At 39.7% G+C, this 14,657-nt stretch overlaps 1 protein-coding gene across 1 annotated transcript in view; it reads left to right on the top strand.

Moving 5' to 3' along the window:
• Positions 1 to 3,948: 3,948 nt before the first annotated feature.
• jcada (junctional cadherin 5 associated a) overlaps positions 3,949 to 14,657 on the top strand; it is a 235,211-nt gene continuing 224,502 nt past the window's right edge. Inside the window, exon 1 of the mRNA XM_037694435.1 lies at positions 3,949 to 4,025. The gene's annotated coding sequence lies outside the window, so the exon portion shown is untranslated. The remainder of the gene's footprint in view (positions 4,026 to 14,657) is intronic.

Below are 14,657 nucleotides of genomic sequence, written 5' to 3'. Positions count from 1 at the left end.
CCTCGAGAATGTTTATGGATCTCACCGGAGGACATTGACTGATTACAGTGACCTCGAGAGCATCTGTAGGCGTTGTTGACTGGTCTCGTCTCTTCCTTCTTATGCTCTGCAGAATGTCTACGTAAATATGTGCTTGTTTGTGCGAAGTGTTTTTCCAACATTAGGGGTTTTTCTCAGCCAAGAAAAAAGTCTGATAGGAATTTTTTTCGCCTCCAATTTCCTACATGTGTCCAGTTAACCACTGTTTTTTGTCTGTCCAAACAGGTCTCACTTGTAAACGAGTCTTTGAGGCTCAATGTGATTTATCTGTTTAAATAAAGGTTGAATGAATTTTGTTATTCAGTTAACTTTAGTCATGCATAATCTTCATCAGATATATCACAGATTATTATTTTTGTAATAAAATGCATAAAATCAACTAAATGTGTGATTATTTTGGCATATCTTTGTGTATTATCTGATTTGATGCCCTTTAAACACGAGAAAGAACTCACGTTTTAGTTTACATTTAATTTGGGGTTAGAGACTTAATTTTCCTCTCAAAAGAGGTGGTGCCCAAACAATGAGGTTATTTGCATAATAAATGCATATCTTATGAGCTTAACTCATAACTGATAATTTACAATATATATCCAGCCCCATATCCCTCTACAGAGGCAACTTTAAAAATTTCACTAGAGCCTGATTTATGTTTGGACTGTTTTTGTCCTGTTGAGCTCTCTGAATTGTCAAAAATAATAACCTCATTCAAACCATCCACATGTCTGCTATAGATCCCATCCCAACCAGACTGTTTAAAGAGGTATTTCCCCTAATAAATGTCCACATTTTGGATCTACTTAATTTGTCTTTAATGAATGGTTATGTACAACAGCGCTTTAAGGTTGCTGTAATTAAACCTTTACTTAAGAAGTCTGACCTTGATTCAGAAATTCTGGCCAACTATAGACTTATATCTAATCTAACTTTCATCTCAAAAATTCTAGAGAAAATAGTTGCAGGTCAGTTGTGTGAACATCTACAAAGAAATAATCTGTTTGAAGAGTTTCAGTCAGGGTTTAGAGCTCATCATAGCACAGAAACAGCACTAGTAAAAGTCACTAATGATATTCTCATGGCCTCAGACAATGGATTGTGTCTATACTGGTCCTGTTAAACCTCAGTGCTGCATTTGATACAGTTGATCACAATATTTTACTACAGATGCTTGAATATGATGTTGGAATTACAGCAACAGCTCTAAAACGGTTTAAATCATATCTATCTGATAGATTCCAGTTTGTAAATGTAAATAATAAATCTTCTTCATACAAAGTACACCAAAGTTAGTCATGGAGTTCCTCAGGGCTCAGTGCTTGGGCCAATACTCTTTACTTTATATATGCTTCCATTAGGTAAAATTATTAAACAGCATGGGATATATTTTCATTGTTATGCTGATGACACACAATTATATTTGTCCATTAAACCCAATGAATCCAATCAGCTACTTAGACTACAAGCATGTCTTAAAGACATAAAAACCTGGATGACCCTTAATTTTCTCCTTTTAAACACAGACAAGACTGAGGTTTTTGTTTTTGGACCTGAGCACCTTAGGAATACATTTTTCAGTCTTTTCCCTCTTTAGATGGCATTAATCTGTCCTCCAGCTCTAATGTTAAAAATCTTTGTGTTATTTTTGATCAGGACATGTCTTATCCTCCACATTAAATTGTTACTAGAACTGCCTTCTTCCACCTGCGTAATATCACTAAAATTAGAAAAATCTTATCTAAAAATGATGCAGAAAAACTGGTCCATGCATTTGTCACATCTAGACTGGACTATTGCGATGGTTTATTATCTGGGTGTCCAAATACTTCTTTAAAACGTCTTCAGTGGATCCAAAATGCTGCTGCCAGAGTCTTAACTGGAGTTAGTAGGAACGATCATATCTCTCCAGTTTTAGTTTCTCTCCATTGGCTCCCTGTCAAATCCAGAATAGAATTCAAAATCTTACTTCTAACCTACAAAGCTCTCAACAACCTGGCTCCATCTTATATTACAGATCTTATTGTTCCATATTTTTCCAACAGATCACTTTGTTCTCAGGCTGCAGGTTTACTTGTGGTTCCTAGAATTTACAAAAACAGAATGGGAGGCAGAGCTTTCAGTTATCAGGCTCCTCTCTTGTGGAACAAACTTCCAATCTCTGTCCGTTAGGCTGACACATTATCCAGTTTTAAAACTAGGCTTAAGACTCTCTTTTTTGCTAAATCCTATAGTTAGGGTTGACTTGGGTTTCCTGAGCTGTCACATAGTTATGCTGCTATAGGCTTAGACTGCTGGAGGACAAACTGATCACACTTTTCACTCTGCTACCGTCTTTACTTACTCTGCTCAACATTTGTAATCATTTTTTCTATCTTTAACATGTGGTTTTTTTGTCTTTCAGGTACACCTGGACCTATATCTGGACCTACCATTCTGTGTTCGTCTGTCGCTCCTTCCTGTCCTCTCAAACCAGCCGGTCAAAGCAGATGGCCACTTGTCCTGAGCCTGGTTCTGCTAGAGGTTTCTTCCTTTTAAAAAGGGGAGATTTTTTCTTTCCACTGTTGCCACTGTGCTTGCTCAGGATGGGCGATTGCAACGAAGCCAAGATTCAACTTGTCTGCTGGCCTCCTTTGATAGAGAACTTTACTAATTGGCTTTTATGTCTGTGAATGTTTTTGTAAAGTGCCCTGAGACAACTTTGTTGTGATTTGGCACTATAAATAAACTGAACTGAATTGAATTTAATTGTTTTGATGTGAGTCATGACCAGTATTTTGAAGCATTTAGGGACTATCGGGGTGAGGGCCACTGGCCAGTAGTCATTCAGACCAGTCACTGTAAAGCTCTTTGGGACTGGGATGATGTCTGTGGTCTTCAAGTAGGTGGGAACTGTCGCCAGCTGGGAGGAGTTAAAGATGTCAGCCAGAACCTTGCAGAGCTGGTCAGCACAGCCTATCAGCACCTTCCCGGGGATGTTGTCTGGGACGGTTGCTTTGTGAGGATTAATCCTCCTGAAAGTACTCCTTACTTCTGCTGAGGTCATGCTGAGAAGCTCTTCATCCGGTGGTGAGGTGAGTCTGGTGCTGGGTGGTCTGTTCAGGTCTTCAAAGCGTGCGTAGAACTTTTTGAGGGCATCAAGCAGTGATGGTCTCTAGGGCATTGTTCACTTCTGACTTTATAATCTGTTATGCACTTAATGCAGATACTCATGATTTAATGTTGATTTGTTTATTTAGCTCCTTTTACTATTATAGTTTCATTATTTAAATCTTAAACATATTTATGTGCAAGCTTCTAGTTTGTGATACACTTAGGTCAAGGTATCAACTGTAGAGTTAAATAAGACAGTCCCTATTCCGTCCACTGATTGCATCTGTGACGTGGAACAAACAGGACACCAGCTCACAGTCACAAGACAACCATTTGATTAACCTCAAACCCAACTGGATCTGTGTCACAAATGATTTCTAATCTTTTTACAATAAATTAATGGAATTGATAAATAATGTTAATTTCATTGAACCATCATGTAAAACAGCTAAATGATAGACAAGGAAAATATATAGTTTATAAGTAATGATCTAAACTAGATCTGAAGTCGGTCAATAACTTAGACTTTTTAGCTGGTTGAATAATTTTGACTGATGAATTTGCAATAAACATTTTTAACATGTAAATTGTGTGTATGTAGGCTCTGCTAGTTGCAGCTAATTGCAATGTATACATTTTCAGGGTTCATGCAAAAAGAGCAGATATTGAAGATAATGAAGTGTTTTCATTCAAAATAAATGCATAACGTCTGATGTGTGTGTCGTTATAAAACCTGCACATCCTCCACGAGAGCAAATGGGATTATTATTTCTGGGTACTTCAGTTTCCCAAACAACTCGACAACTGTGTGTGTGTGTGTGTGTTGATCCATTCAGTCAGTCCAGAGCAGCGGCTTCACTGCTGGGGACGAGGCGCGAACGGAACAACGCATTTAACAGGTAAAAGTGTCTCCAAATCGAGCCACGCTAAACATTTAGACATGTGTTTGGATTATTTACGCACGCGGGTGCGTTTGTGTGTGTTTATGTCACGACACATGCGGCGAGCTGCTGTTTGGGAGCAGAGAGAGGCTGAGGTTGCATCTGCTGCAACAATTCCAGCGGTCCCCCCCAATTTACAGCCGAGCCAGCTGCCTCCTGCCTGCATTAAAGCTTCGGGAAACACCGTGACACTTCCCGGACAGGGTATTAGAAGGTGAAGCTAGTGGGAGAATGGCGGTCTCTCTCTTTTTTTAAACTTGAAGTATGTGCCTGCCACTGTTTATGGACGCGCTTCTGTCAGCTGAAGGTTAAAGATTGCCGATGGAGCTAGCCAGGTTAGCTTTAGCCTTGCGAAGCATCATTCTGTTCAGTGGAGCAGAGACCAAATTCCTATTAAATTACATCCTTTTTTATGTTCCCCCCGACCCGCAGATATATACAGAATGTATTTCTAACAATCATATTAAATGAAACGTTGTTATCGTGGCTTACATTCGGCTGGGTTATATTGTTACTCCAAATAATAATTACTGATATACAATAACTTGTAGAATAGCTTCACCTCAGCATAGTGTGTGTTGTGATGAGAGCAGCTCTCAGATTAAAAATACCGTTTGTATACTGGATCGCCTACACGCCGAATTTACCCAGAGACTTTCACCCATCTTTCTGTACACTAATTATATTTTTAAAGAAATGCGCATGTGTTGCTAAGTGAAACTCAAACTAGTTTTCTGAGGGAGTTTGGTGTTTACTACCCACGTCTGTGAACTGGCTGCACGCATCCGGGCCAGCTAACGTTTCACTCCGGCCCATCAGTCATTTTGTAACCACATCCTTTGGATCAAGCTGCTCTCGGTTCTGCTCGGATGGAAAAGAACCAAATGGAAATGAGGTGCAAGTACCCCCTTCTCCTCCCATTGGCAAACGGTGTCCAAGTTTAGTCTGTTTTGATATTTGCATGTTGTCAATTTGTCACACCTGCAGCATTTTTGCATGATTATGGCTGCTGCTTGACCTCTCCTCCTCCCTGCACATGCACGCGCTGTCGCACGGGTGGAGCAGCCACATTTGATGTCAGTTTTGCAGAATTTGACAAATGTTACTGAATGTTGAATCTGAGCAGAGATGTGGGGTGAGATTTGTGAGGGTGAGGCACTGGAATTGGTTGCTCAAATATATGAACCCAAAATAGAAGCTTATATTTCAAATTAGCATTTTTTTAAAGGCATCTAATTATGCTTTAATCAACTCTATACTCCTTTCTTTTTAAATAAATTAAAAATATGTTTTATCTTACCTTTATTGTAAGAAGAATGTGGGTGGTGGGTGTGGCAAGATGGCGCCAGCGTGTACCGGCAGTCATCTACCCACCTTGTCAGATTTGTTACTTATGGCTGTATTGTTTTATATATTGTGCCAAGATATCTGTGGACTGTTACTGTTGGACCGGCAGGCACTTATTGATCTAAATCAAGGATACTCATTGCGCGGCTCCTGAGCCACATGCAGCTCACCATGCTTTATTGGTGGCTCTTGTGACAGGTTACAGCAATACACCAGCACAGCCAATACATTTTTAAAATGTGCTGGTGCATTGTGCAATAATTGCGCATATTGGCTCGGACTTCTTTGATGCGGTTTTACGAATAATTATTAATGTACTTGTTGAGGAGGAGGCAAGTCTGACCAGCCGGTAGAGGTAAAAAAAAAAAAAGTCCTTTTAAGCTTCAGATGGATCAGCTGATCATCGGCTGCGTGTGTCCGTTGACCCGCCGGTCAAAAGACGTTAAAATAACTCCCTGCAATTTCAGATGGATCAGCTGATCATCACTGGCCGCACGCCGCTGCTGACCCGCTGGTCAAAAGACGTAAAAAAAACCTCTCTGTAATCTTGGATGGATCAGCTGATCATCACCGGCTGCGCGCGCCCACTGACCCGCTGATCAAAAGACGTAAAAAAATGTCCTGTTAATCTCAGATGTATCAGCTACTGGCCGCACACATCTCCGCACCTGCTGTCATCTGCAGTAAAGGAAGTAGGAGCATCTTACAGGGCCGGTTCTAGGCATGGTTACATGAGGGGGCAGGCGGAAATGTGATGGGGGTATCTTCATCCGTACACATATTACAGCATATTCATTTTTGAGCATGGATTTTGGTATTCATTGTTGTTGACTTGTTTTCTTCATGGGATTGGGGTAATAGCTGAAAGCTGAAATTTATACACCTGTGAGTCAACATTTTCAACCATGAACACTATCTAGCAAAACCAGAGTAACCGACTGACCCATGCCCATCTTGAATGCCTCACTATGGTTGCAACAACAAATAGACCTTTTTCACGACAACTGGAAGTAGCGTCTCATGGTGCTGGGTTACTTCCGGCTTTCGCGAGTCTATGCAAATGCCAGGCTTTTCTTTCGCTGATGTGGAGGAAATCGCAGTGGTGAATTCTCGAATCAATAAACTTGAGAAAGGATAAAAGTTCTTCCATGAAGAATATATCCACAGCTATCAAGGTAAGAAAAGACGTCGCTTAGCGAGCTAACCATTAGCTACAACATATGAAGTACATAAACATTGCAATAAAGCCTAATTTAGTGTGCTAAATTATTTGGAATATTTGAGACAGATGTGGTATAAACTTTTAACTGATATTTTAACATTCTGATATGTGTTTGCCATTACAATTTGTGAAAGAAAACGTACTAGATGTAAGATGCTATGATGCTTGATGTTCAAATTGTGCTTCTGCATAACTACAGGTCAAATATTGTCGAGGGACAGGTAGTTGTCAGAGCTAGATGCTTCAGATCCATGAAGAAAAATAAGGAACCACACAGACTGCAGGTTTGTAACAGTCAGAAAGCCGGTTGGCTCATGTTCATTAGAGTTCCTATTCATTTATGACAGCTGAAAAACTTTGACATATGATGGACAACTTATGTACTACTGAGAGCTTACAGTAACATCTTCCTGTTCAGTGGTTAGTTTGTCTTCTGTTGTAGTAGCAGCAAAGTCTGTTTTGTTCTGCTGACGTTTCAGCTCATCTTCAAACTAGAATCTATTACTTGTTTAAAGCTAAATATGTTATAACAAGTATGTGTGCTAAAAACAGTTATCTGTTTTAGATCTCACTGGGTGACAGCAGGAGAAAAACTACGTCAGCTGAAGTACCAACCACTTATCGCTCTTGTCCTAGATGGTCTCTAAGCTTTGGAGCTGGTACCATCCAGATTTGGGCCTGTGCCACAGGGCTCACAGATGTCTTACCAGTGCCCACCTGAGAAGTCCTGTGTAGCATCATTCTGCTCCACACTTCCCTGCTCTTCCTCCGATGCTGCAGTCTTCCCATGTTTTGTGTCCACACTTCACACATCTTCAGTCTCTGCAAGTGTCACTGGAAACGTCTTATGAAACAGAGACCAGAACCAGGGAGCAGTCCAGATGTTCTGCAGGAGTACATCTTCTACAACCAAGGCTTACTGCGAGCTGTTTCCGTGTTGCAGAAGAAGTGTGGAGTCTGCTGACATGTTTTACTTCAACACCTTCATCCATGTGTTTATATCAATGCAGTAAGAATCATAAAATGTACAAATCACACTTTTGTTCCTTCATATTTTTAATATTCAGTCTCAAGCTGTGAATCACTGTAAATACTGTAAATAGTAGTTACTCATGAAAAATACATAAATGTGCCAATTTCTTTAAAATAGCATAATTTTGGGAAAACATCTATAATCCACTATCAATTTATAGTGTACAGTTAAAATGTTAAATAGTTAAGTTTTTTTGTTGTTTTTTTACTAGATATTGTAAATTACACTTGTTTTCCTTTCAATACAACTGAATCAATCCACAAATTAAATAAAAAACAGTACAGTATGCTGCTCAAGTGTGTTTTAATTGAAGAATGTTTAAAATAATTCAAACCCTTTAAATAACTAATTACATAACACTAGAACAATATGTAACAAGCTTGGGTGTGGATGTTATTTTTATTTTATAAACTTACTGCAACACCACCTTAGGACTTTCATCCAAGGACATAATTTATACACAGAAAAGACACTTGGGTTTGTCTACAAGTAAGCAGGAGATTGTTCCAAGATACAATATAAATTTTATTAACACTAAGTTAAAAATCTATTCTAATGGAGGCAATAATGATTCTTATAATAAATATTCAGCCAAGGCAGAGGCTTTCCAGTGGTCAATCAACTAAAAGACAAAAGGATGGTTCAAGGTAACATGAGCAGAAATTCACCCACAAGCTGTGATGCACGAGACACGAGTGGAACGGAACCTACACGAGACTGGACTGCTGCCTTCAACCTGGATCATAAATATGAAATTAAGTAAACAAAAATAAATATGAATAATATTTAAGAATTACAAAACAAACATGGGCCTCACATTCACATATAAAAATAGTTGAAAATGGCCCCAGCCTTTAGTTCAGCCAGCCAATCTTCTCTCAGGTAAGACACTGCCTAATTATGGTGACTCAAGCAGGAGTGAGAGTCCACCAACGCAGGACTGAGCAGAATGAGGACAGCTGGGAGTGCACCTGTAATACCACAAAATAAAATACGGTTAGCAAGATCATTTCAATTATTGAGCTTATTCACATTATTATTATTGTTGTTGACATTATTTCCGTGAAGATCAATACATTTTGTGAGTCAGTGCATGTAACTTGATCTCTCCAGGACTTACATGACAAGTTTATAATGTACCATCTTAATGTGATAGTTACCTGTGGGTGGATGTGCCACCAGGTGAAGTGAGTTTCACGTGGACTCCAGTAGCAGCTTCAGCCTGGCTAGCTTTCTGTGAGAGGACAAGCTGCTGTTTCTGAGCCCTCAAAAAGCAGACTCCCTTTTTAGCTGGTGCAGTGAAATTATTCCAGGTGAAGAGTGAAGGAACAGCTCAACTTTTAAAGCAGCTGGTGGTGGATCCGTGGACAAAATCCTCCTGATAGAAATGCCGGCTACATACAAGTGCTCCCTGGCTTTATGCAGAAGTTGGGACCGTCATCTCTTTTGATCGCTTGGATCCACTGCCTCCTTTGATCTGGGTACGTTGTGAAAAGCATGGTAGGACAGATATGGTTGTTTTCTTGCCCCACAAGAACAACCAGGAACTGAACAAAAGAAACCACGCAGAGACTGAACCATTTTCGTCACAGTCTAATGCTAACGCTATAGCCACCAGAAGTTGTTTAACACCACATCCGCTTTAAAACCCAGAAGCGTGAAAAAGGTCTATTACAAATCCAACATGAAGAAAGTCAAGAACATGCACCACAGCTTCTGTGCATCTCAGTACTAAGGTACATTTTTTTTAAACTGATCATGTGTTGGATGTGTTTCTTTTTTGTTCATAGGTGGGTTGTTTAATTTTTTTCTTTTATTTGAGTGACTTGGGGTGATATTGCGGCTCTCCCCTTGACTTTGATCTGTCAATATGGCTCTTTTGAAAAAAAATAGTGAGGATCACTGATCTAAATCAATGCTTTGAGTCTTCCCTAAACAAAAACTTTGAGGATCAAACATTCAGTCTCCCTCCTCATCTTATCTCTATGCCAGCTGAGCTGTGGCACTTACCTGTCTGTGGGCAAAAGAGGTGGAGCAGCGGACGCGGAAAATGTGGAGGCGCCCTGGTAAGAGCCAAGGCTTACTGGAGATTTTCTGGTACTGTAACCCAAGGAGTGCATGGTAGATCCAGCCTGTGGCACCCATGCACATACAGTAGATGCCAGTTTGCGCCATCTGCCTCTGTAGGCCCCGCTGCACAAGCGCATAGGAGGATGCCGCACTGTGGATTTCGGATACCTCCGACCATTGCACCAAAGCTCCCCACCTGTCTGTGAGGGTACCACTCTACATCCGAGCCTACTAAATGCTAGATTGCTAACCAGTAATATGTTTCTTTTAAACAATTTCTTCATGTCTCGCAAACTGGATTTTATGCTGCTTTCAAAGACCTGACTCCCAAGTCGGTGAGTCTGCACCTTTCTCATAACTTCTACCTCCCGAATGCCTCAATCTAAACTCGCCTCAGATGATGGGCAGATTTGGGGGGTTAGCAAGAATATACAAATCCAGATACACAAGGGTCATTGACGTATAAGGATTTCCACCAGGCTAAAATAAAAATAATAAAAAATAGGTATATTCATTGCAATTACTAAAACATTTGAAATGTTGTGCACACAGAACTCATAATTAAAAATTAAAATGAGACATTTTCAGAGGTTTTTCATCAATGTGATTCAGCTGTGGTCGTAAAAAATGTTGTGGTGCGAATGTGATTTATCTTAAAATAAGGTATTTTCCTTGATGTACTAAACCATTTTTTTAAATAAGTTTCCTTTTATTTAAGGTGTTTAGAAATAAAGTTTTTAAATTTCTTTGTATTTTTCTGGCAATTATGACAGTCCCCCCCCCCCCCCCCCAAAAAAAAAAAAAAGTTCCAGTTCCATTTATAATTAAGTCTTGACAACTGTTTTTCTTCACCATTTCATCAAACCATAAAAAAACAAACAAACAAACAAAAAAAAACCACCAGTCACTTGAGGATACTGCATCAGTAGTTAATATTTCTGTTCCAGAAACTAAATATTCTATTTTGAATTCAATACAGTTACTTATTTAATTGCTCGCACCCCATGATGTGTGGTCGCACCAAATTATTTATATAATAAATGTAGGCCAGTAAACTGTCAAAATCCTTTTAATACATAAAAATAGAATTACATCCAGTAACATTACATTACAAAAAAACAATACAAATTAAACGCCAATTTAATTTTCATAAAAATAAATGCAGTAATCATCAACTTTGTAATAAACATTTCAAACATCCCACATAACATCTGAATGTAGATTATTTTCTGAACTTTTTAAGTTTATTTAAAGAACTTAATAAAAACAGACATTTTCAATCTCCCAAATGTAAGTGCATTAATGACAATATTCAGTTTTAAGTCCTATTATTTTAAGCAAAATCATGTATGGTAAATAATGTTATCAAGTTCCCCAAATGTGTGCTTCTTTCAAAACGGAAAAGATATGAGTGAACTTCCAAACCATATTACTCCTGGGTCTTTAACTGTTCGTGTGAACAATGGGGAATGCTTATTTTCAAGCAGTTTTAGAACCAGGCATTTGTGAACTTTGCCCAGTCTTGACTGTTCAACTTGGAACTCCGTGAGGTTGCTGGCTCAGGTTCTGAAATGACAGTGTATACATCTTTCTTGTAGTAAAAGATTACATCTGGAGTTTGTGGCCATGTGAACAAGTTCTTGTCATCAGACTGTCGCATGGTGCTGACTTGGACTTCTTCCACATCCTGAATTACCCACATATGGTAGCTCATCATAGCTCACAATCACAAACTTGCCACGTAAGTCTTGAAGACTGGTTTGTTCCTTTAATGGTTCAGGATTGCTTGGTGCAGCTTCAGTGTGGGACATGGTTTCTCTCAGGTTGACTTTTCCGGGCTGGTAACAAAGGCATATTTTCATTACTGCATGCTTGCAGAAGTATGACACTTCCCTGTGACTGATCTGGGCTGTACATGAAGATAACATCTGGTGTATATTCAAGGTTCCTTTCACAGCAGTTACATTTTCTGGAATCAGCTCATCATACTTCTGTATGCTCTCGTCGTTTATCCAGTGGTAAGTAATATTTGACCCAGATTTCTTGGCCAGCATCCTATACAAGTCGAGTGGTGTCTGCAGCTCACCACCATGTCTAATGTAGAGATCAGCATCCCTCTTTACAGCGCTACCAATGCCATCTGGGGCACCCTTTCTATGGCACTTTTCTGAGTAGTTCCATGTCGCATGCTTGAACCCAGTCAGGAAAGGCACAGTACTAAGGAGGTAAAAGTTTGATTTGTTCCTGTACTGTATAACAGGTCCATCACTGATAATATGAAGAACTGTAATTTATGGACTGGTTTCGCGAAGCTCTTTCAGTATTGGCTCCAGGTGTGCCCAAACTGCTTGCTCATCATGGCGACGGCTGTTTGACACTGTGGCATATGATTTGGTGCTGTGGGCTTTGTAGAGGACAGTGGTGTGTATTGTGGCCTGTTTTCGGCTGCCTCCAAAATGATAAGACTGTATTTTTGTGCTCATCTTGCATGCATAATTTTCAGAAAAGTCAATATGTAGAACAGCTTCTGATTCAGTCAGATTTTGCTTTAGGTCACGGAACTGTTCTGTTTGGTGGATCCAGTTAAACTGATGAATGGCAAGTGCTTGAAGCTTTTTCTGAAATAGTTCTTTTAAGTCCTGGATTGTCCCTGTGTAGTTTAAAAAAAAAAAAAAAACATTTGCAAAGGTTTTCTCACCATTTGTTGATGTAACCCTTTCCTATTGTTCCCAAGAAATCTCTGCAGTCTGTGTCAGGTAATTCAATTTCATCAAAGCAGCATTTTACACAAACACGATCCATGCATGCTTTGCTTTTAGGGTCACATACGATAATTTTCAATAATTCTGAAATGCTGTTTGTCTTCAGCAATCCTCTTTTAAATAGTTTGCTGACCAAAAGATGGATATTTTCATGTTCCATACAAGCGCAGGTATCTCTATCCCTGGTCTTTGGTTCAGTAATAAAGAAAGGACGTTTTCTTGCAAATTGTCTGTATGATATGGAAAGATGTGGTTCCACCTCTGTTTGATACTGTGAATGGAGCTCAATGAGCGGCTTTGTTAAAACTCTTCTCTGCATTTTTTGTTTATTTTTGGTGATGGTGTCTCTTTTCCCTGATAGGAGACAACTATTTTCATCTATGGACAGAAAGTTGACAACTGCCCGCTTCCTCTCTGTCAACAGTTTTTTGGACTCCCTTGGCTTGAATTTTTCACTTAGGCTTGTTTTTTGCCTTGCCTTCTCTTTTCATTTTTTCTAAATTTATCATTTAGTTTTTTCATCTTAATTAGTAGTTTCTTTAGATGTGTGACCTGTTTTTTCAGTTCATTTTTCTGTTTCTGCAGTCTTTTACAATATTTTCCTGGTGTATTCCTTCTCTTTTTCTTTTTTGGAGTGGAGGATGTGGGTGGATTAAAATCCTGCTTTATTGGGATGGGGTCGGCATTTTCGGGCTCTTGTGCTCTTTCTAAATCAACCAAGACTGGCAGAATGCCCTCCATGGATGGCGGTGTTATGTCTAAAACAGCATTTGGCATCTTTTTTCTTTCTCTGTAAGCCTGGGATGCAGCCCTCCATTTCTCTCTTTTGCCCCTTTTCCACTATCACGGCGCGGGTCGGATATTTCCGGGTTCACGCGCGTTTGAGGTCTTTCCACTGTTCCTGGAACCGGCTCGCCTCCCTAAATTCTGGCCCGGCTTCTCAAGGGGTCCAAGCGAGCCGAGCCGTGACGTCAGAAACACTGTCGGTCACTGATTGGTCAGGGGGAGGAGCCTGTGGAGTCTTTCCAAACAACCCGATCCGCCATTTTTTCTCTACCGCTTGCCATTAGCGATAACGCGAGGAGCGTATCTTTTAATATTTTGAAGCTATACAAAAACAATAATATCAAAGCTGTGGTCAAATGCAGAAGTGCAGGTGTTGTTGTGCTTGGTGGCTGACGAAAAAAGTCAAAGCTAGCTAGATGGAGCGATTGGAGGGTGGTTTGGACATGGCCACTGCTCTACTTGAATCATTTATAGAAGATGGTGAGTGTTTTCTAACTTTAAACATATTTTAAGTTACTCATCCAATCGGTTCTGAACATATTTTTAACTAACAAAAGAGGCTGACGCCATAATAGGACAACGTCGGTGCTACGATGCTAAGCTAATTTGCATAAACGCTAACTGTCCTCCGGTCCCGTTTCTCACTGTACAGTATTTTATCCAGAACGTATTTCAGCGCATGACGGTTCATCTCTAAACTCCACATTAAACCCCCCAAGCCTCCCGGCTTCTGCTCCTGCTCCATCAGCAGAGTCTGCACCTGACAGAGCTCCATCACAGCCCAGCTGCACCTCACTGAGCAGCACAACGCTGCAGCCGTCTGTGCTTGGTAAGAACAGATGCAACATGTTCCACATCACTTTTTGTGCCGATAAGGACTTAATTTTATTTTATTTTTAAAGTAAAAAAGTAAAATGTTGAATAAATACTGAATTGGGATGAAATTATGTACACAGGGTGCCAGTTACACAGAACAAAATGTAAAATAAAAACAGTAATAAGATCTAAGATATGAATTAAGAAAAATATCAACTAAAAAACATCTACTAATAATACACGAAGCACTAATAGCAGTAAACAATCAAAACAATACGTCAAACAGCAACATGAACTTGAGTTTGTGCAGCCTTATGAATATCTAACCAGGATAATCATGTTGCTGCTGATCTGTTTCATGTTGCTGCTGATCTGTTTCATGTTGCTGCTGATCTGTTTCATGTTTGTGCTGATCTGTTTCATGTTGTGTTCATTCGTGCTCGTCTTTTCACACAGACTCATGTCCGTGCTGCTGTTCGGCGTATTGTTTTTATGCTATTAGAGAACACAAAGTTTGTTTTCTCAGTCATCCAGGTATATAACAACAAAAAAGG

Source organism: Nematolebias whitei, chromosome 20 (assembly GCF_014905685.2).
Source record: "Nematolebias whitei isolate Nwh7 chromosome 20, NemWhi1, whole genome shotgun sequence".
Classification (NCBI taxonomy): Eukaryota; Metazoa; Chordata; class Actinopteri; order Cyprinodontiformes; family Rivulidae; genus Nematolebias; species Nematolebias whitei.
The sequence above is the reverse complement of the archived record's forward strand: the minus strand, read 5'-3'. Positions and strand labels throughout refer to the sequence as shown.